The 21116-nt window shown below is 43.4% G+C and overlaps 1 protein-coding gene across 11 annotated transcripts in view; it reads right to left on the minus strand.

Annotated features, from left to right (window-relative positions):
• The window catches only part of HTR1F (5-hydroxytryptamine receptor 1F), a 134472-nt gene that overhangs the window by 17944 nt on the left and 95412 nt on the right, over positions 1–21116 (minus strand). The window lies entirely within an intron of this gene.

Genomic DNA, 21116 nt, shown 5'->3' on the forward strand with positions numbered 1-21116 from the left:
CATTATAACCTCATCAAAGTCCCTGCCATCTCCAAACCTCAGGCTCCATTCCTAAAATCTCTGGGTATTTCCTAACCAGAGCTGGCACAATGGAAAACAAGTTTCCTTGGATGGGAATAGAGGACAAGGCCTTCTCCTGATGTTGCCTCCAAGCACTAGTATTCTGAGTTCTACTGCTTCTATTCATGGAGGCTCCCTTTAGTCACTAGCAGCTATGTATTAGCTCACTACCATCTCTATACCACTTTTCATATTCAAATCGTGTTGAATATTAAAGACCTGTACTTTTATCCAAAAATAAAGCCATTTTAGTTCTAACAATGGTCTCTTTGTAGAAGAAGATGAAGAGTAGGTCTTATACCTACTTTTCACTGCCTGAAGAAGTATCAAGACAACTTACAATCACCTTTCCCTTCTTCTTCCCTCAACAGACACCTTGTGAGGTAGGTGGGGCTGAGAGCCCTCTGAGAGAACTATGACTGGTCCAGTGTCACCCAGCTGGCTTCACGTGGAGGAGTGGGGAATCAAACCCAGTTCTTCAGATTAGAGTCCACCACTACACCAAACTGGCTCTATTAATCTAACCAGGGCAGAAGCTATGCAGGCTTAGTTACAGACCTCTGCATTCTTGATATTATATAGGCCACCCTCCAGTTATTTTGCACTAAGTCTGATTTTAAAGAGAAAATGTTATTTTTTTAACATTTAAAGGCCTAAAGAACAATTGAGTAATGCCAGCTCTGGGCATGAAGCTCTGCTGCTGCTGATTTGTTCTAAAATCTCTGTCACTTCAATTTGATGTCTCTGATATCTTCTGCAAAAGATACAAAGAAACCCACTTACTTTCTCTGACAATTCTTTGAATGTTCCCTCTACGTGTCTGTTGTTGTCTAATGACTCACAGTACATTTGTCTGGCTTACTGGTTCAGATGTATTTGATGGTATTTTTATTATTGCTCTTTATATTCCCAGTTGCTCATTGCAAAACCCTCTATTGGGCCTGCTTGATTTAGATTTGCATTTAACTTTAATGCTGTTAACTATGGTAGCTTGAAGGAAGATTTTTTTTTCTATTGGTGTGGTCTGGTCATTATGAATGGTCTAGTTCAGCCTTTCTCAATCTTTGGACTGTGGAGTAACTCCTGACATATTATTCAGGCTTCAAGTAACCCAGGAAGTGATGCCAACTGGCCACACCTCCCTGCCATGCCTCCAGAAGTCACATGTTTACAGTGTGCCTGGTATCAAAGGAAATGCTTGTCCAATAAGAAGTTAGTTTCAGCACTGTGTGGTCAAAACACGGAAGCATTCATCTCAGCTGTCATAAAGTCCAAAGCAGCAACTTTCATCAGTTAATGCAAAGTTAGTTAATGCAAAGCAGCAACTCTCATCAGGGGAAATGATCTGTGTGATTTGGAGATCACCTGTAACTTTGGGAGATCTCCAAGCACCACTAGGAGGTTGGCAATCCTAGCAAGACTTGAGAATCTATTTTCAGAACTAGAGCAAGGGGAAAATTGGGAAGAAGGAAACCCTTGTGCAAACTATACACAGTTCTTGCACTTCCTGGTTAGGATGCCAGCCTCCAGGTGGGACCTGGGGATCTCCTGGAATTGCAGCTCATCTCCAGAGATCAGTTTCCTTGGAGAAAATGGCTGCTTTGGAGGGTAGACTGGTCCTGGACCCAGTCTTCCCCTGCTTGAATATCTTAATCCCTTTCCTTGCAACAGTCTTCCTCCAGTCATTTTCTGCTGGAAGAGTTCAGAGAAGAAATTCTGAGAGGGGAGAAATAGGAGCCAAAGGGGGGAGTGCAGTAGATCCCGCTCTTCCCTCCTATTCCTTTCACATTGTTTGTGAATTCAACAAGGCCACTGCAGACCATACAGATTAATAGAAAGCCACTCTGCCATCCTGACTCCTCTCCAGGTTAATTTTTAAATATATATATTAAAAAAGACATTAAATCCCCCCCAGCTGGAGCAACCCCTCAGGGGCTCTGAAGTAACTCTGGATTTCCTAAAGATCCTGGTTGAGAATGACCGGTCTAGCCTATAGGGTGCAATTCAGGGGAGAGGAGCCTATGAAAAAAGACTGCTTTTATTTCTTAATAGTAATTTTTTTCATGATGGGCTTAGGAGATGGGTAAGTAACAAGACTAGGATTAATTTTCACTGACTGGCAACTTTGTGGGACAGGGAGCAGGTCAGTGATGGCGGGGAATGACGTGCCAATGGTGCAACATCACTTCTGGACACAAACCTGGAAGTGATGGCATTGTGTCAGTAGGAGTTTTTTATTATAGAGTTTGGGAGTGGATCCTAGAACAGGGCACTAACTTGGTGATGTCATTTACTTCTGACCTTGTGCTAGAAGTGCCGTCGTGTCATTGGAGCAATGTCATTTTTCCTGCCTATTTCTCCCCTGCTACCCACTTGAGTGGGTGAATGGAGGGTGGTGTTCTGGCACAACAGAAGACCTGGTAAGTCTAAGCCATATCCAGCAGAGCTTGGAATATGTGATGCTCCCTCCGTTTGTGTCTCTGTACAGAACACCAGATTGGAAACCACTATCACTACTATGGAATTGTCCACATTTTTGTGGTTATACTGTCTCCCATGACAGGTGTTTTATTGTGGCATCCAATATCAGTTCTCAAAATTCCCTAAATGCCCAATTGTTCAACACGGGTGGAAATCATGGAGTAGAAACAGTGCTAGTTGCCCTGATGGACGATGACCACCACCACTTGGACTGATGCAGATCGGTGCTGCTTGTATTATTAGATCTTTCAGCAGCATTTGACACAGTTGACCATGAGCTTCTAGCTCACTGCCTTGCCGATGCCAGAATTCAGGGAACAGTCCTTCAATGGCTGATCTCCTTTCTCTGGTTCTGTGGGCAGAGGGTAGCACTAGAAGACAGATCTTCAAGCTGCCACCAATTCACATGCGAAGTCCCATGAAGAGTGGTCCTCTCCCCAATCCTATTTAATGTCTTCATGCATCCTCTTGCCCAATTGTTCAAGCTGGGTAGTCACCAATATTGCAGATGATACCTAGCTCTTCCTCCTAATGGATGATCGCCCTGATTCTCCCCCAGAAGCATTAGCCAGCTGCCTGGAAGTAGTGATGAGGTGGCTCAAGCAGAGTCATCTGAAGCTCAACCCTTCAAAGACAAAGGTCCTGTGGCTGGGCAGGAAGGGTCCAAGTGGGGAAGCACATCTGCCCAACCTGGATGGTGTGCAGCTATCAGTGGCTCACTTCTACCATCTTCACAAAGGCAAACTACTAGCACCCTACTTGGCCCCTGAACACCTAGCTACAGTGATCCATGTGATGGTTCTCTCCAGGCTAGACTTCTGCGATGCTCTGTGCAGGCCTGCCCCTATCTTTGATCTGGAAACTGCAACTGGTCCAGAATGCGGTGGCCAGGGTCCTCACAGCAACACCATGGAGGTCCCACATCCAGACCGTCATTCAACAACTGCACTGGCTACCAGTTGAATTCTGGATCAGACTTAAGGTTTTGGTAATTACCTTCAAGGCCATACATGGCCTGGGCCCAGTGTACTTGAAGTACCACCTCTCTGTCTACACCCCTCAAACAGCTCTGTACTCCGCCATCTCCAACTAGCTAGTGATCCCTGGCCCCAAGGAAGTCCATTTGACCTCAACCAGGGCCACCTCCTTCTCTGTCCTGGCTCCCATCTGGTGGAACACACTCCCAGAGGAGAGTTCCAGAGGGCCTGCAAAAGGGAGCTCCTCCATCAGACATTTGGTTGGCCAACCATAACCAAACAACATCTACTGGGCCCCTGAACCTCTCTCCTTTGAACCCATGCAACAGAAATGACCGACCATGGATCTGTTAGATTGTTTGCTATGTTAAAATGTTATTTCTCTGTTTATTGTTATTATTATTATTACATTTTATTTGCTATAATAACTGAGTTTGATGTATTATTCTGTTTAGTTCTATGTGAACTGCCCTGAACCTTAGGAGAAGGTGGTATACAAATGTAACAAACAAACATTTATATTACCCTAAGAGTTGAGACTCTGGATCTACACTGCTATTATACTGCAGTACTTATCCTAGCTACAGAACTGTGGGTACCTTGAATGGCTTAGACATGTATGCAATGTATGTACACCAATCCCACACTTTTCTGAGAGTCAGGCTGAATGATTCCACAGTCAGCTTTTGCACACTACTGGAAGTCAATAAGGTTGACAATAATAAGGCTGGCAAACCCAATGATGAAATTGCCAGGGTATTATAAAGTACTGACAAATGAAAGATATGGAGGATGGCATACAAGTTTGGAGCTCTGTGATGACTACTCCTGTTTATACTACTGCATAGGCATGGTGCATATACAATCAAGACTATGGTCTTGCTGCACTGTACTGCACAAACAAAGACCTCCTGCCTCCTTTTGTTGCTCACTCTGTGTAATATTTAGTAACTACTGTTTACCTCTTTTAAGCTGTTCCTTGTTGTTTCTGTCTAAATATTTCTCAAGATTGTGGATGTGTAATGGGAGAAAGAATATTCCTTTATCCTTTCCTAAACCATGGCACAGTAGGTATACTTAAGTGCATTAACACTGCACTGAAGCAGCCTGAGCTTTTGATAGCACTTTTGATAGCAGCTCTTTAAATTCCTTGCCAGCGTTGCAGGGGGTGAGTCTTGACTGAACCAGCCATACAGTCACATAACAATAACTACCACAGTTTGCCTAATGTCCCTGGAAGCAAAGTTCATAAACTCCTAGTAACATTGGCGGGGTGAAAAGAATGACACCTTCTCCTTTCCAGCTCTCCCTCATAAAAAGAACAATTGAACCCCCAGTGTCCAGTTGATGGTTCATTTTATGGGAAGATTCAATTGAGAAGGACAATATTATATTTGCTGTTGTAGGTGTGATCAGATACATTTCTTGTACTATTAAAACACTTCCATTTCTAGAAATGCTAGTTATGCTATTGTTTTGTGTCAAATGTTCTGTTAGAACTAATTGCCCAAATTCGCTAACTCATATGACAAAAGATGACATAGCTATTATTCTATTGCTGATTATTTTGGGGGACAATTAATTTCAGTACAGCTTTCAGGTGATGCATATTTTGCCTGCCTGAAGTATACAGTTTAAATTTCTCATTTATGCTCCAAGCCTACCCACTAAAGCACCCTGGGCTGGTTGGCCAGGAGGGGGAGCATATAAACCACCACCACCTCCTCCTCCTCCTCCTCCTCCTCCTCCTCCTCAAATCTCTTTTAAACTAGATTCAAAGTAGAAAGCAATTTCACTTCACTATCATAAAGATAATGTTGATACCACAACTAGGTCCCAGAGTAGTTTACTTAAATGCTTTCTTACTTTTGTTTTAGAAATTTCTCTGTGAATGCTGCGGGATTCTATCATACATGCCACTCCCTACTGCTCAATATACACATGCATGTATATGCACTTAGATACGTGTTTGTCTGTCTGTATAATGTACTAGAAAGGAAGAGTTGGTTTTTATACCCTGCTTTTCACTGCCTGAAGTAGTCTCAAAGCAACTTACAATCGCCTTCCCTTCTTCTCCCCACAACAGACACCCTGTGAGGTGGGTGAGGCTGAGAGAGCCCTGATATCACTGCTCAGTCAGAACAGCTTTATCAGTGCTGTGGCGAGCCCAAGGTCACCCAGCTGGCTGCATGTGGAGGACTGGGGAATGAATCCTGGCTCACCTGGTTAGAAACCACTGCTCTTAACCGCTGCACAACGCTGGATCATGGATGACAGGAAGGACGTTCCCATGAATATAAAGGTAACACCCAGCTGTATTTCACTGACTCAAGCTTTGTATTTTCTAACAAACAAAAAGTTTGTTTTTTGGCTGAACATTCTATACAAGCAAGCCTGTCAATGCTAAGCCCTGAATAGTTGAGTTGTGGTGATCTGTAAGAATTCTGTCTGATAAGAATTGGGATTCAATATTTCGGTATTTATGGGTGAGTCTGTTGCTCAGTGTTAGAGCATCTCCTTTGCGCAGAGCATCTTGTTTGCGCATCCAGGTTCAGTCTCCAGTGGGGGGCAGCCAACCCTAATGTACACACAAACACATTTGACTTCAGTAGGTTCTCAGAATTTCCAGCTTTCATTTTTTAAAATAAACTTTATAACTGTAACCGTTTTCTTGGTGCAGATATGCCTTTTGTCTTATATTTCCAAGAGGGATGAAACCAGATACTTACATTTAAAAAATGTATGGTGGGAATTCAGCGAACCTGTTAAACCCATTGTTACAAGAGTATATAGATCTTATGATATTTTAGCGTTGATTTTTAAAAAATGCAGCAGCCCTGGTTGGGGTGGGGGGGGGGTGACCAGTTCTGACATCAGTAAAAGAAGCTGCGTAGTTTGAAAGGGACATAGAACTTCACACGTGGTTCATAAACAGATGGGTGGCCGAGCTGCTCCTCTTGTAGGCTTTGCCATGCAAAGTCAGGCAGGCACGGGGGGGGGGGGGGGGACACGGGACTCACATTGACCAATAGCCATCTGCAGCTCCCATGCCCTGGGAATGCTAACCCTTCCCCCTAGCAGCCTTGTGTATGTAAATGGAACCCTCACTCATTCTCTAATTCCCCAAGCATATTTTTATTTGATCTTAAAAAAAATGCAGCCATTGTATTGAAATATTTATCTAAGCATGCATAAAACAATAAAAGGCTGTGCTGTTACCTGTGCTACCAGACCCTGGATTGTAACCAGTGAAAATCAGACCCTTTGAACTATATTCCATGGTTCCAGAAACCCTGGATCAGCACCTATGACAGCAGACCTCATTGTGAGGCAAGTACATGCGTGCTTCTTCAATCAAGACTATTTCAGTTAAGACTCTGGACTTTGGACATTTGCTGTGGCCTAGACAAAAAGCAGTCAGGTCAACCTTTCTCAAGAGAGCACCAGTGAAGCTTGGCATGGCTGACTCATGGACTCAGCATCCCTGCATCTGTGGGAAATAAACACACATAGACTGCAATTTTAAGGAACATCCTCCTTCCTGACCCCCACCCCCACCCAATATAACGCCAATTTGCCAAAAGCTTTATTTTAATTGGGATTGTGTGACGGTTAGTAATATGTAATGTAATTCTGAATTCTACTTTTTGGTCCCAGGACAAAATAGCTGCCAGCTGAGCTTCTACTAGTAAGAAAGTTTCACACTGGTATGGAGACAGATGGGGCCGGCAGTAAATAGTAGGGTGTGAGCCGTGGTTCACTGGCTCTGACAGTTTTATTTCTGATATGTCTTTGTGAACTACAAATGGGTTCGAGGGGTCTGATTGGCTGGTTTGGCAGGGAGTTATCATGTGGCTGTGTGTGGATGCTGTGACACAGTTTACTAATGTAACAGGATTAACTTTTGCTTATATATTCCTACTGTTATGATCAGTTCTTAGTCTGATGAGTAGTGCTTGCACTCGAAAGCTCACACCTTGAATAAATCTTTGTTGGTCTTAAAGGTGCTACTGGACTCTGATTTTATTGGACCAAGAGACGATTTGTTGCCTGAAACAAGTCACTGTTGAGGCAAATGGTATGAAAGATGCATAAGAGTCATTGTAATGCAGTGAAAGAATGGGTACTGATAGAGGAAAAAGGTAAGAACAAGAAGATTTCCATAAAAAGGGGTAGTCTTTATTAATTTATTTAAAGATTTGGGGCTGGTTCATGGACAATTAAATATTTATCCATGAGAGCCAGTTTGGTGTAGTGCTTAGGAGTGCGGACTTCTAATCTGGCATGCCAGGTTCGATTCTGTGCTCCCCCACATGCAACCAGTTGGGTGACCTTGGGCTCACCAGAGCATTGATAAAGCTGTTCTGACCAAGCACAGATATCAGGGCTCTCTCAGCCTCACCCACCTCACAGGGTGTGTGTTGTGGGGAGAGGAAATGGAAGGCGACCGTAAGCCTCTTTGAGGCTCCTTCGGGTAGAGAAAAGCGGCATATAAGAGCCAACTCTTCTTCTTCTTCTTCTTCTTCTTCTTCTTCTTCTTCTTCTTCTTCTTCTTCTTCTTCTTCTTCTTCTTCTTCTTCTTCTTCTTCTTCTTCTTCTTCTTCTTCTTCTTCTTCTTCTTCTTCTAGTACACCTGACTGATCTGAAGAGCATCCCAGATTTGTGAGGACCCACCATATTGTTGGCAGTGGGAACTGCCAGTTTGGAGGGAGGATACTGCATAAGAGGGGTGTATGTGTGGGTGTGTACACACATACACATGCAAAGCCTTCTCTGTTCATTGCTGAAGGAAATTAGAAGTAGAAATGATCTTTGACTGATGTGTACCTCCTCCTAGAATGGAATTCTGAAAGGCAATCATCCTACCTTGAACTTGCAAAGGAAGTCTGAATAATCCCCAATATTAGTTTGAGCTGTACTGAATTGTATGACTAGGCTCTGCCCTCTTCATATTTGCAATATTATCACAAGTACTCACCAGCTTGTTTCTCTTCTTTTGGTAGAACCTTGGGAAGAGACTCCAAGAGGCCCTAAATAAGTGGTTCACAGTATTCAAGGAAGCCAGAGATACCATTATGAGATGTGCTTCTAGAAATAACGTCAATACTTCATGCTCAGCACTTTTGCAATTTACCACTTTAATGAGGGCCAGGGCCTGATGTAACATATTTTAAATCTTCTCTGTCTTTAGTCAGCAAACAGCAGAGAGTGGGGCAAGAAGGACAGCATTTAACCTTCTAAGTAGGGTTAAAAACTGAGTACGCTAGTATGCAATGATCACCAGATGAAGCAGATAATTCCTGTATAAATCAGGCTTACATATTTCACAGGTCATTGGAGACCTTAAATACAATTCTATCACACCATAAAACAAAACCTGACCTGCATATCACAGGTAATGAGAGCTTGAGGTGGCTATGGCTCCTCTCGTTACCAGTATGATGAACACTCTTTACTGAGGTACATTTAGCACTAAGAATAACATATGGGGGAGGTATAGCATAGTTATGGTCTTGATACATTAATGACTATTAGGAGCACAGGAGCACTAAATGCATCAGGGGAAATGGTAGGAAAGAACCTCAGCAACTTTCAAGGTTGCAAAAGGGAGCTATTAAGATGGAAAAGACCAGGCAGAGGTTTTCCTTCTCTTTCATACCAATCAATACAGAGTTTTCTATCCTGGTACTTCACACTTGTCCTTGGGACTTCTGTTTTACCAGCTTATACCATCTTGCAATGCATACTGAATTTGTAGTGAATACTTTTCTTAACTGCCAGCTAGAAATGTATGGGGTTGGCAGAGTAGGTTGGTCTGAATAAATTTTGGACATCTGGAAAAAAATAGTATTATTTTAAGCAAAGCACTCATGCAAATTCTAACATGAACTAAATGGGAAAATACATTTGCGGTTTGCAGGGGGAATAATATGCATTTTAAAATGTATATCTTTACAAGTTTATTGTAAGGGTGTAAAAAAAATCCTAGTAATTTTTAAGCCATAGGGGAAAACTGGGATTTGTTTGGCAACACCCTCCTCCCAAAAAGAAATGGAAACTCTGGGGAATATATCCAATACTTACTTTCTTATCAAGTTTAAACTTCTTTTACTACTTTAGCAACATAAAATACAGTCCTAAACAAAGTTACGCACTGCTTATTTCATCAATTTCAATAGCCTTAGCATGCTATGGATTTAGAAGGGCATAACTCTGCTTAGGGTCACAGTATCAGTTTCCTACATGCAAAATTACCAAAGTATATGAAGAAGAACCTGCAAACTGATGCACCTCATGTTGCCTTAGCACAGCCTTTCTCAACTTTTTAACCATTTCACAAATACTATTTGTGAAACTCCAGAACTGGTGCCATTAAGCACAATATAGTTGGGAAGCATAACTGTGTACACATCCACCCAGGCCCCCTCCCCTTTTCACCTCCTCCAGGCATTTCATTGGCCGTTTAGGGAGGGGAGGGGGGATATAGTCATATCACCTGAGTAGCAAACCCTCCAGAAGACAGAGTTCAATGAGATTTGAACACACTGGAAAAGTGGGCAAGTGGGTAGCAAAAATGAGAAGCATGCCTACTAGATGGGAGATACACTTCTGGGTAGCAGTGTGTGTGAATATGATCTTGGGGTACTTGTGGACTGTAAGCTAAATATGGCCAGATAATTTGATGCAGTGGTAAAGAAGGCAAATGCAGTCCTGGGCTGTATCAAAAGAGGCATCACATCAAAATCACAAGATGTCAAGGAATACCACATTGGTCACACCCCACCTGTGTGCAGTTCTGGAAGCCTCACTTCGAAAAGGACATGGACAACATTGAGAGGGCTCAGAGGAGAGCAATGAGAATGATCTGGGGCCTGGGGACCAAGCCCTTTGAGGAAGGGCTGAAAGACTTGGGAATGTTCAGCCTGGAGAAGAGGAGGTTGAAAGGGGACATGCTTGCTGTCTTTAAGTCTTTGAAAGCTTCCCAGAGGATGGCAGGGAGCGGTTCTTGATGGCAGTTATGTGTTTAAACTACATGGAGTTGTAAAGATATACATATTGGCTAGATACCAGGAAAAAATGTTCACAGTTAAAATAGTTCAGCAGTGGAATCGACTGCCTAGGGAGGTAATGAGCTCCCTCTAACAGTCTTCAAGTAGCGGCTGGACAGATAGTTATCCTGGATGCTTTAGGCTGATCCTGCATTGAGCAGGGAGTTGGACTAGATGGCATGTATGGCCTCTTCCAACTCTATGATTCTATGATTCTAAATGTTTAGCATATTAAAAAAATATATTGAAAATTAGTTGACTAGCAGGCTGGTGATTAACCAATGAAGATGTAACTATGGTTTGGCAATGAAATTGCATCCCCCCGCCCCACTGGAGGGTTGGCCCAGTTCCATGTAAGGAAGCCTGACCTCCCACAGGTAGTGGCAGATTTTATTTTCCTGGGCTCCAAGATCACTGCAGATGGGGACTGAAGCAAAGAAATTAAAAGATGCTTGCTCTTGCAGAGGAAAGCTATGGAAAATCTAGACAGCATCCTAAAAAGCAGAGACATCACCCTGCCAACGAAAGTGCATCTAGTCAAGGCTATGGTCTTCCCAGTTGCAATATATGGCTGTGAAAGTTGAACCATAAGGAAGGCTGAGCATCAAAGAATTGAGGCTTTTGAACTCTGGTGCTGGAGAAGACTCTTGCAAGTCCCTTGGACTGCAAGGCGAACAAACCGGTCAGTCCTAGAGGAGATCAGCCCGGACTGCTCCTTAGAACGCCAGATCCTGAAGATGAAACTCAAATTCTTTGGCCACCTCATGAGAAGGAAAGACTCCCTGGAGAAGAGCCTAATGCTGGGAGCGATCGAGGGCAAAAGAAGAAGGGGACGATAGAGAATGAGATGGCTGGATGGTGTCACTGAAGCAGTTGGTGCGAACTTAAATGGACTCTGGGGAATGATAGAGGACAGGAAGGCCTGGAGGATCATTGTCTATGGGGTCGCGATGGGTCGGACACAACTTTGCACCTAACAACAACAAGAATTTCCGCATATGGTCATGTTTCCCTGTCCCCCTCCCAAAATGGCAAATGATGGGCCTGAAAGGGGGTGGGAAGGGTGTCTTGAATGGGCATGTACATAGCTATGATTCCCAACCACATTCTGAATGATTGTGCCACTTCTGGGGTTTCTTGAAGCCTGAAAAATGGTTCAGGGGTTTCTAAATGGTAAACATGTTGAGAAAGGCTGATCTAACTGGTTCAACCAATCTGCATATGACAGCATAGATCCAATTTAATTTAAGACAGTGAGTTACCCTCACAAAACGAGTATATCAGGAAGAAATGTTTTTTTAAACATTTTTGTCAAGACAGATGCTTGGTTAGACCAGCCTAAAATGAGATCTGGTGATCTGAAGGTTAAATATCAGCCTTCGTCACTGCAGCTAATCTTCAGTATTAATGTTATTTTCTTCTGCCATATGGATGTAAAAACTGGAAGTCTACCAAAGATATGGGAAGGCATCTAAAATCAGAAGCCAATGTCTCAGAAAACTGCTACAGATTTAATGGGATGAATTCGTAGCAGATGTCAAAATTCACCAGAGGATTTCATGACCCCTTCATTTTCAAAATTATCCAAAAAACATGGTAGTACAGTAACTGGCACCATGAAAGTAAAGCTAAAGTATCTTCCATAATATGTATTGCTGATGGGCAGCTGAAAGAAAAAAAACATGATAGCTAGGTCTAATTTGTTTATATCCTATGGACTGTTTAGAATAGATGAAATGGAAGGAGTAAATCACTAAACATTATTAAGTTCAAGTTACATGCAGACAACTCATTCCCTACCTGATTGGCTCTCCTAGGGGTGTGCCACTAATAAGGAGACAGCACTACCAATACAATTAGATCAAATTGCACTCTGCCAATGAGGGCCGATCAGTTCAAATTGCATACAAACAACTCACTTCCTTACTAATGAGACCTCCCTGGGGGTATGCTGCCAATAGGGAGAGAGCACTCTTCCAATCAGAGCCAATGTGCGGCTTATCTGTCCTCTTCTTCCTGCTGCTTGCTGGGTGGAATAAATGCTGGCTAGGGTTGCACATTCCGTTGCTGTTTGGCTGTTTCTGCGATCACTGAAGCCTGAGGCGGTCAGGGCCACAGCACAGAGAGGAGGGATGGCGGAGCACCAAGTTCCTGCAGGCAGGTGCTAGGTGGCATGCTGCAACTGCCCCCCTCCTCTCTGGCTACAGCACTGGCCAAAGCAGCCAAACCGTGCCGCAGCATGCAACCCTATTGCTGGCTTCTTTGAATGGCTCTGCTGCTGGTAAGTTGCCCCATACTCAGCCTTTTCCCACTCTCCATCTCCCTCAGGCATTGGAGGGAAGCCAGCTGCTTCCATTTCCTTCTGTATTGCTCTCAGGCTTCAGCTCTCTACTGGAAGGAAGCATTGACAAGCTGCCGGGAAGGCAGAGGGAATAGGTATTTCAACAACATAATGCCAAGGGACAGACAGAATGCAATGAATATCTTAACTCAGTCCAGTGGGTTAATGGTTTGTTCAGGCAGTCCAAGGGCATCAGCAGGAGGAGCAGTTCCACAATCCAGGTCTCCCAGAATCAATATAAGCTGTCAGCAGCCTCTCAATCTTCACTCTATGATGACTCACAGGGTCCTGAAGTCAACCACTATATTGCTAACATGGTATGGTGCCTTTTAGACCAGAGCTTAACTGGCTTAGGTGAGCCAGGTAGGCTGACAAGGCAAAGAGCTACAGCTGGAGGCTGGGCACAGCAATGAGGAGCTCCTGCAACAACTTTGGAATCTAAGCCCTCATTTGTCTGTAACTCCCTTCCTGCTAGTCAGAGCTCTCTGCCTGCTGAGAGGATGGAAAAGAGACAGTTCTCCACAGCCTTACTTGTCCAGCCTGTCCTTTCGGAGATGTGGGGGGTGGGAAGGAGGAAGTGCACTCATAGATTCATAGAGCCAATAGCCTTCTGTGCCCGGTATACCCTTTGGGAGATGGGGGGATGGGAAATAGGCAGCCCATCCCCCATGGCCTTCCCCAAGCAACCTGGCCTTTGGGAGATTTGGAGGGATGAGGCAGGAAGGAAGCAGCCCCCATCAATCTTCCTGGCCCAGCCTGCCCTTTGGCAGATGAGTATGCATGTGATGCCCTTTGGCAGATGAGGATGCACATCCCCTATGGACTTCCCTGAGCAGCCCACTTTTTGTGAGATGGAGTGGGTGGGAAAGAGGCAGCCCCCTGTGGCCTTCCTCACCCTGCCTGGCCTTTAGGAGATGTGGAGGAAGGGATGGGAAGGAGGCAGCCCCTCCTGCAGCCTTTCCTGCCTGGCCCAGACTTTGGGAAATATGGGAGTTGGAAGGTGACAGCCCACTCCTCTACGGCCTGCCTGGCCTTTAGGAGATGTTGGCTTTGATGGGAAGGTGGAAACAATATTGATCTATGTAGACACTGTTGTATGGGGGTGGGAGCAGAAGGACCAGTGCTTCTTCAAAACAGCTGTTTTCTCCAGGAGAACTAATGCCTTCCTTCCCTTCTCCTTTCCCTCCTTCCTTTTTCCTTCTCTTTTTTTCATCCTGTCTTTCATCTTCCTGAAGGTTTCCAGGTCCCCACCTGGAGGTTGGTAACCCAGCTGGCAGCATATGGATGCAAAGGAAGGAATCAAACCCAGCTCTAGAGTCTACTATTCTTTAACTACTTCACCACATTGGATCTCAAGTTTGAGGGGGGAACAGGAGGTGGGGGGAAGGCCAGAACCCAGGAAGATGACAGTGCAGGTGTATGTGCTAGTGCCTGTTGTATTCCTGGGTGTAGCGGACTTTGCTTCTAGTCTGTGATATAACGTGGTACTTCAACATTTAACAATTCCAAGGCTATGTACATATTTTATTTTGCTGTTTACACAGTGGGCCTATATAATGTCAGAGAAGCTAAGTTTCTTTTTAAAAGCTTATTTGAAAGAGCCAGTGTGGTGTAGTGGTTAAACAGTAGGATGAGGATCTAATGCCCCCTCTGCCATGGAAGCTAACCTACCATATAGGGTTGTTGTGAGGTTATAATGGAGGAGACTTTAGGTCCCAATTGGAGAAAATGGTAGAATATAAATAAAATAATGCATGCTTAATTATGTTTGGTGGGAGGTTTTGTGTTTAGACAAGAAGTATATTTAAATATGACAAAAATACTATATTAGAAATAAACTCTTCATTTTGGGGGATTCTGATGCTACACCAAGGCAAAAAAAACAAAACAAAAAAACATTATGATGCGAAGAACAGGGAAGGCTCTTTCAGACAACACTGAATGCATCATCAAGATAAGGGTGGAGGCAAAAATCCCAATCATATTTCTGTGCAATGCTGAAAAAAGCCAGATGATTTAGTGCTTAATCAATAGGAAGAACTTTCTGAATGAGAACACTCATGTTTGCTTAAGATTTTATTCCCTCATGTTCCCGGCTAAATGGGAAGCAATGCAGTACCTCTCCTGTTTATGAAACCAAACAGAGGAAGCTGCAAATCTTAAACAGGAGACATTTCATTTTCCAGTGTAGAAGCCACAGCAATAGAAGCAGACCAATAAATTTTAACTCTTACTCCTACCTTTGGATCATGCTGAATAGAAGGGGAAAAAAATGTATGGATTTTCCAGAGGACATGTTTAGGCTAAGGTGACCAGGCATCCAGATAATGGCGGGACACTCACGCCTTTGGAGCAAAAGTCCCTCCCGAGTGTTTCAAAGTCCCGCTTCTTTGCTGCTGCCTCTGCCGCTTGGGCCAAGCTCTTTCCCAAGGAGCCTTCTGCACAGCAGGTGGTCTACCCCACAGCCTCACCAACTCCCCAGGCCCCCAGCCAGAAAAATGCACCCCAAAGACGAACAGCAGCCCCATTTGCCCTTCCTGCTCTACTCCACTCACTCTGACGATTATTGCCGCTATTCCCCCAAGAGTAGTCTCTATGGTTTGGAGCGTCTCTGCAGCAATGCACCGTCCTTCCTTATGCACACTGCTTCCTTGGACCGGGTTTGTTTGTTTGTTGTGCGGGCCAGCAGCGGCAACCCAGAAGGGGTGTGGGGGAGGGGGGCGCAGCGGCAGCCTTCATTCCCAGGGCAGGAAAGAGGTGATGGTGGGCGCAAGAGAATGCAAGTGTGGCGGCTGGGGGGGAGGTTGGCAGGAGGGAGCCAGTCAGCAGCGCCCCCTCCTTGGGGCTCGCCTCGCAGGCCCCGTGTGGGGATACACGCTGAGCAGGGGGGCGACGGTGAGCCCAGTCGGAGGGAGGGGGGAGGGAAGGGCCTTACTTCCCTTCAGCTCTGATCACCTTAGTTTAGGCCAAATATACAATAACAGGAAGTTTGCTAGCCAGTACTTTCCTCCATTCAGTCTCCCTCTACCTGACATATATCCTTAACAGAAGAGTATTTAATATATATAACAAATCGGGATAAGAAACTACTAAACTAAGTCAGGCCAAAAACATGACTTGGGGGAACACATCATTCTGTTCCTATAAACTAGCTCAAAGGAATACGAAAGTGTGTCTAAAAGGTTTGTAGGGCTGTACCAGCACCACCATTTAGGGGAGGGAAATCCACAATGTGTCTGTGGTAGCTGAAAAACCTCTCATGTATCCAGGCTGACCTTGCATAAAGCTAGTTTAGGGTTACCATACTATGTGCATGTGTTAAGTGCTGTTAAGTTGCTTCCAATATGGTGACGTGTTACATTAAAAGCCTTGCTTAACTTTTGCAAACTGAAGTATGTGATGTTCTTGACTGGGTAGCAGTGTACGTGAATGTGATCATGGGGTACTTGTGGATTGTAAGCTAAATATGAGCAGACAGTGTGATGCGGTAGTAAAGAAGGTGAATACAGTCTTGGGCTGTATCAAGAGGCATAACATCAAAATCACAAGATGTCACAGTCCTAATGTATAATGCATTGGTCACATCCCACATGTGTGCAGTTCTGGAGGCCTCACTACAAAAAGGACATGGACAAAATTGAGAGGGTTCAGATGAGAATGATCATCTGAGGCCTGGGGACAAAACCTTACGAGGAAAGGCTGAGGGACTTGGGAATTTTCAGCCTGGGGAAGAGGAGGTTGAAACTGGGAGGCGGCAGGGGCCCTGCAGATGTTATTGGTTGTGCTTGGCCTCAACCAAATGCCTGGTGGAAGAGCTCCTTTATGCAGGCCTTGTGGAACTGTTTTAGCTCCTTCAGGCCCCTGATCTCCTCTGGGAGCTCGTTACACCAGGTAAGGTGCCAGGACAGAGAAGGCTATTTCTGTCACATTTTACTTTTGTTTCTCATCTATTTTTAACAATTTTAACAGTTGCATCACTCAGTCATTGAGGTTTTTTTTTCTTTTGGCTACAGGAATAATCTTTATAGATTTTTCCTTGATAATATCTCGTTTCAACCCAAAGTACTTCCTGTCCCCATTCACTTGCACTTAGTAATGCTAACTGTTCTCTGCATGGTCTTCTGTAAGTCTGTTTAGATTACATGATGGCAATATGAATAGTTTGGTGTATTTCGTCAGCCTTATTTTAATTTTCAACATTAACAGTTAATGTTCTTTACCACAATCAGTTTCCTGTGTTATTTTTAATACAGAGACTCAAGGTTCTCCATCTTCTGCATCTGATTATGTAATATATTTTGTTATCTAATGATATTGACACACAGATGTATGCATGCATGCATGCAATTAACAACCTGTTGCCTTCACAGAATTCTATGAATGTCTTCATTTTATAATTGTAGCCTAATTTTTCTGGCAATATTTTATTATTTTGTTCCCCATTTCTGCATTCCAGTCACCTATGATTATCAGCAGCTCTTGTTTAGTTATTTGATCAATTTCTTCCTTGATATTTGCATAAAAGCTTTCATTTTCTTTCTGTTCTGCATCTGTAGTTGGGGCATAAACATGAAAGATGTTTATGTTGATTGACTTTCCTTGATGTCTGACTATGATTCAGACATTACACTCTAGTCTTTGATTGCTTGTTCTACATCTTACCCTTTATTAGAGCAACTCCATTTCTACTGTAATTTCCTGAATAAAATGTTTGTAAATGTTTTCTCACTGAATATATCCCAATCCAGTCCCCTTACTTGGCTGACCTCTCGGATTGCAGAGTTTAAATGTTCAGTTTTTCTTTTTGCAATTTCAAGCTTACTTTGTTTCTTAATTCTCATATTCCATGTTGCTATTATTATATGTGGCATATTTATACGTATTGAAAAGCTTTGGACTTTCCCTTTGCATCCATTAATGTCAGCAACTGAATGTCATTCTGGCTTTAATCCAGTCACATTAAGAATAGTACTACTCATATTTGTCTTCCGTTGTTCTACAGTACCTGATAGAGTGCTAACTAACCACAGGGTCATGTCTTCCAGCACTGTATCTTTTACATTTACATTGTCTTGTCATTGGTTTTTTGAGATACGAGATGATTGGAAATGGTTTACCACTGCCTTCTTCCATGTAGTACTAAGTGTAGCTGAAGTGTCATGGTTGTTGTCTATGATAGATCCTCCATCAGAGTTACCTTCCCATACTGCTGCTGCACTGTAACCACCCTTCAAGGATCCATCTGCCCCCATCACCATTGAAACTGCCTGTTCTCTTCTGCTGATATTGCCATTGATTTCTGCTTCCTCCTAGGCAATCTGGGAAGTAAATGTGCAGCCTGAGCAAATCCAAGAATGAGCAAAGAGTAGGGATTGTTGGCCATGGACAGAGTCTTTGGTATGAAGGAGGTGAAGGAATTCTTCTCCCCAGGATGAACATACTTTACACCCACTTTTACCCTAACAGCATGCAGAGGTATTTACACACAGGAAGGGTGGGAAGGTATGAATATGAGAGAACTTTTGGGAGGGGTCAGTAACTGGGACCCCACAAATATAATAAGCCCCCAAGAGAGATAAAGGAGTGGGCATCAGGGTGAGATGCCTTTATGTTGGTATATTTTATATACTTTTGAACCTGCCATTTTCCCCTAAAGCACTTTCCTGGCTAGCCTGGTTGGGTTTGGGTTTGAACTGCTACAGTGGCCCTGGTACTGCTGGCCTTGCAACAATGTCGCCCACCTTCAGTATCTACTGCAGAGAATCTCTGGAACTTCTATTGCCCATTGTTGTTGTTTTCCCTCTATTGGAAACAATGGTGAAGGGGGAGGGGGCTGTAACTCAGACCTCCTAAATCCAATACTCACCAACCTTGGAGGGCAGATAGATATGAGTCAGGCAGAGATTCCCTACAAATTTGATGTTTCTAGAATGCCAGAGGGCTATTCTACCATATCATGATCCTCACAAACTGGAACCAGTTCATTTAGTGACTAAAAGTTTGTGATGATTCATGGTTTGTGAACTGGGCATGCCACAAACCATGAACTGAACCAAACCATATCTTCCTGGTTCATGCCTATTTTCTCGTAATGTTATCTTTGGATCTTCAAGTTGCCTGAAGTCTGTACTAAAAAAATCCTTAGTGGAGGAAGATTCCAAAACATTCAAGATAAAAATATATCATTTCGGACTAACCATCAGAGTTAGGAAAGTTTCAATTTAACCTATTTTATATCTCAAAACAAAAATCACACTTCTTTCCAAGTGTCTTTCAATGGCTTGAATCTGAAAAGCAGCATATTCCCATTCCAATGTTCTTTTAGCTAGGCTAAGGATAATTTTTCCTTCAGCCTATCATTACAGAATTTGCCTTTTGGATATCTTTCTACATTCCCTCCTATGCAGCTTAACATCCTACTTGAATGGAAGTGAGCAGAAGTGAATTCATCTCTTGAGATAAAATCTCATTATTTCCTACCCACTACCCTGAGTCATTGTACTGTTGCAAGTAACATTTCTACAGTCTCCTTGTTAGATGCATCAGTTTTCTAGAATCCTGAAATACTGTTCTCTTAAACCATCTGAACAAGCTTTTGAGTGGGTGTGGCCCAACTTTAAAAAAATGGGACCATCAGTCTGGTTTCCATCCTGTTCTTAATACACATGAATATGTCTTTTGCTGCTTTCTATAGCTGCAACTTGAACAATTACAAAATATGTTCATAATTAAGGGAAATGAAGTTTTAATGGATCATCTTTCTGTAAATGCTTTATATATAATAAAAATAAAAAACACTAAAAAAAAAGTAAACGAACTTCAATTTTTATGGGTTTGGAAGATTTATTTATACTAACATCCACATTCATTTTTACCATAAAAGAGAAGAAGAAGAAGAAGAAGAAGAAGAAGAAGAAGAAGAAGAAGAAGAAGAAGAAGAAGAAGAAGAAGAAGAAATGGTTCTTATATGCTGTTTTTCTCTATTGGAAAGAGTCTCAAAGCTCCTTCCCTTTCCTTTCCTCACAACAGACATCCTGTGAGGTAGAACAGCTTTATCAGTGCTGTGGCAATCTCAAGGTCATCTAGCTGGCTGCATGTGGAGGAATGTGGGATTAAGCCCAGCTCGCCAAATTAGAAGTCAGTGCTCCTAACCACTACACCAAGCTGGTGAATAATGTTTTAGGGGGAGGGCTCTGTGGTTTTTAAGGGCTCCAAAGACTATGATGTCATACAAAGTGGAGAGAGAAAGAACTATTCCCTCATCCATCATAGTTATGTAACCAATTTTGGAATGCATCTTTGTGCTGTGCAATAGGAAGGAGTCGGCAAAATAATATAATGTGCCAACTGCAAAACTATCCTGCAGCTTTGCAGTAATAGCATGATCTACTATTGCCACTTTAATCTATTTTTATCCCACAGTGCCTCCTCTTTTCCATTTTGTCATCACACTCTGTGAAATTGTATAGGCAGACCGAGAATAGACTGGACAGAGCGTCATCTCATCAGTGGGCCAAGATCATCCAGTGACATTCTTGGACATATTAATCCCACTGTCCCCAGTCCTAGTCTGACACTCAATTCACTATTAGTTCAACCTCACTGGCTTTGACCTAGCTGCTCATACAGCCATTGTTCATTGAAATGGCAAATGCCATTTTGGGCTGTATCAACAGGGGCATCACATCAAAATCACAAGATGTCATAGTCCCATTGTATACGGCACTGGTCAGACCACACCTGGAGTACTGTGTGCAGTTCTGGAGGCCTCATTTCAAGAAGGACGTAGATAAAATTGAAAGGGTACAGAGGAGAGCGACGAGGATGATCTGGGGCCAAGGGACCAAGCCCATGAAGATAGGTTGAGGGACTTGGGAATGTTCAGCCTGGAGAAAAGGAGGTTGAGAGGGGACATGATAGCCCTCTTTAAGTATTTGAAAGGTTGTCACTTGGAGGAGGGCAGGATGCTGTTTCTGCTGGCTGCAGAGGAGAGGACACGCAGTAATGGGTTTAAACTTCAAGTACAACGATATAGGCTAGATATCAGGAAAAAATTTTTCACAGTCAGAGTAGTTCAGCAGTGGAATAGGCTGCCTAAGGAGGTGGTGAGCTCCCCCTCACTGGCAGTCTTCAAGCAAAGGTTGGATACACACCTTTCTTGGATGCTTTAGGATGCTTAGAGCTGATCCTGCATTGAGCAGGGGGTTG

The sequence above is a fragment of the Paroedura picta genome, chromosome 6 (genome assembly GCF_049243985.1).
Source record: "Paroedura picta isolate Pp20150507F chromosome 6, Ppicta_v3.0, whole genome shotgun sequence".
Classification (NCBI taxonomy): Eukaryota; Metazoa; Chordata; class Lepidosauria; order Squamata; family Gekkonidae; genus Paroedura; species Paroedura picta.